Below are 2872 nucleotides of genomic sequence, written 5' to 3'. Positions count from 1 at the left end.
GCGGGGCCTAAACTGCAGGTAGCTGGCGCACTCTCTCTGCTCAAATGATGCGCTCTTGCATGGACTATTGCTACTCCTTGGGGTTTGGTCTTATCTCTGCCATAAATGAAGGAGTGACACATGCATCTTGCTGCTAGCCCTCCCTACAATCAGAGCCCTATTGGGTACGTTTTCAGCCTGGGACAGTTGGTTGTACTGCGTAAAAACGCTGAAAGGCGTACACAGCGCTGTACATTTTGACATTTATAGATGGTCCCTTCTCGGAAGAGCTTACAATCTAACTTGGACAGACAGACATGACATATAGGGTTAGGGATGCAGGTGCAAGGTGAGAGAAGTTAGGAGTCGAAAGCACTCTCAAAGAGGTGGGCTTTTCACTGGACCACTAGCAATTCGATTAGAACACATATATATGAAACAGTAATGCAGACAGAAGTTTTCACCTCCAAAAACTGATCAAATATCTGTTTCTGCAATACTTGGAAAGTAAAATCAATCAATCAAATCCAGACAGTTGTAATCCTGCTGGTGCCATAATCGTCAGCTACTTCTCTGGTTTTCATTTCCAGGAAATCTCCCTGCTTCTTTTTTAAAAAAGGCTGTGCATTTCCAATTTTCTCTGGCCACCATGTTTTGGCAAATCCTAATTAATAAGTGCTCTACTATTAAGAAATGTTATTATTCAATAGTGACCAACTGTAAACGTTATGTGAGTTGCTCTGGTTAAAGCAAAGTACAAAGGTGGCTGCTAGGAAGATACAGGGAAGGAGTTGATAGGAGATTGGGAGTGCCATGGGCAGAAGCCTTGCCTGGAGATGGAAGGGCAGATGTTGATGGACTGGGAAGAAATGCACAGAGTAGAGCAGCAGAGCATAACCAGAGGAATTCTAGCAATTTTAGAAAGAGACATAGGAGGAGAATGTGGTGTAGCGGTCCCTGAGACTGTGGGTTCAAACCTTGCGCTGCCTCACTTAATCCTCCACTGCCCCAGGTACATCAGATAGAGTGTGAGCCTGCTGAGACAGAGAAGGAAAATGCTTGAGTACCTGATTTGTAACCCTTTCTGAGCTCCATTGGGAAGATGGGCTAAAAAAACCGAAATAAAGAAAAAAATGAACATAACTAGCAGGTGATCCCTAAGGCCATTAGGAGAAATGGGGATTCTTTTCTTTGAAATGATAGTATGCAGTGCTGCTCCTTAAGGATAGTTGGGTGTGAGGGTGAAGTCTGGGAGACGCACGGAAGAGACTTAAGTGTGTGAGGCAGAGTTATATCTAAGGTTACCAGATTTGTTAAAGCAAAAAAGAGGACACCCGCACATTCTCGGAGATTGTCCAGACGTGGTCCTGAGGTCTTGTCAGAGCCGGGGCCTTCCGAAATCTGGACAAACTGCTGGGTTTTTAAAAATCTATCCAGACACCTGGACAGTCCTCTAAAAAGAGGACAAAGTCAGGTAAAACTGGACATCTGGTAACCTTAGCTATATCTGGATGGGCTCCCTTTAACATCATTGTTCCCAGGGAAGTGGGGACCAGGAGGAGGGAGGTACATTTCCCAAAGTTGACATATTACAATTAGAACAGAATACTTTTTTCTACTTTATTGTCTGAGCATTGTATTGCTTCTAGTGTCTACCTTATGGCTTTTCTCAGCTCTATCCAGGGTCTCCTGTTGTTTTGATATTTCTTCTTTATTTTCAGCACAGCATCCTTCTTTCCTGTGTGCCCCTTTCCATCCTGTGCAATGCATCCCCTCTGTAACCCTGTCTCTATCCTCCTCCCATATTCAGCATCTCTCCTATGTGTCTCCATCCTACTCTTGTGCCCAATATTACCTCTACATCTACTGACAGCATCTCTTCTGTATTCCTGTCCTTCCACATATCCAGGCTCTCTCCTTTCTCTTCCCTTCCTCCCATACTCCATCCACCTTGAGTCCCTAACCTCTCAGCTCTGGCATTTCTCTCAGCTTTCCACCCAACAGTCCAGCATCTGCTTACTCTCTCTCCCCTCCCCTTTGGTTCAGGTCTCTCTCTCGCTCTCCTTTGCTTCCCTCTCTAAAGGTCTACTAGTCCCCCTTTCTTTCCCTTATACTTTGCTGCAGGCCTGTGCTCGTATCTCTAGCCCCCGCTGGTCCTGCTAAAATGATGGACTCATGTAGCATGCGCTCTTGCATGGAATATTGCTACTCCTTGGGTTTTGGCCACCGTAAGAACGGGCTACTGGGCTTGATGGACCATTGGTATGACCCAGTAAGGCTAGCCTTATGTTCATTGTTATGAATATATCTTGGTCTTACCTCTGTGCATGCGTCAGGATCGCACACTAGCGATCTGTGCGGGCAGAGGGGGGCATTCCTCCGATCGCCCACATTAGAATTTTTTGCTGTTGTGAACTGGTCGGGCTTGCAGGAATCGGCCATGGATTGACCACAGAAGTCAGGTTAGTGAATCTAGCCCTAAGACCACATTCATTGTTGATTTAATCATAAATTGATAATGAGTGTGACTGTTAGGCAGACGGGATAGACCATTTTGGTCTTTATCTGCCTTTATGTTACTGTGAGATAAGCACAGAGGATATTTAGGGTGAGGCGTAAAGCCTGAGAAAAGCATATTTAGGATGTGTTGGTTTATGTTTATTAAAATTTGATATTCTGCTCACCTTACAATAGATCTAAGCAGTTACAATATATTTTAATTTTTGTAATTTAATTTAATTCTTATATACCGCTAATAACCGTGAGGTTTCTAAGCGGTTTACAAAAATGATGCATTACAAAGATACAGTAGATAAAAATAAATAAGATAGGTACTTGGAAAATTTCCCTAACTGTCCCAAAGGCTCACAATCTAACTAAAGTACCTGAAGAA

This window comes from Geotrypetes seraphini, chromosome 10 (genome assembly GCF_902459505.1).
Source record: "Geotrypetes seraphini chromosome 10, aGeoSer1.1, whole genome shotgun sequence".
NCBI classification, from domain to species: domain Eukaryota; kingdom Metazoa; phylum Chordata; class Amphibia; order Gymnophiona; family Dermophiidae; genus Geotrypetes; species Geotrypetes seraphini.
The sequence above is the reverse complement of the archived record's forward strand: the minus strand, read 5'-3'. Positions refer to the sequence as shown.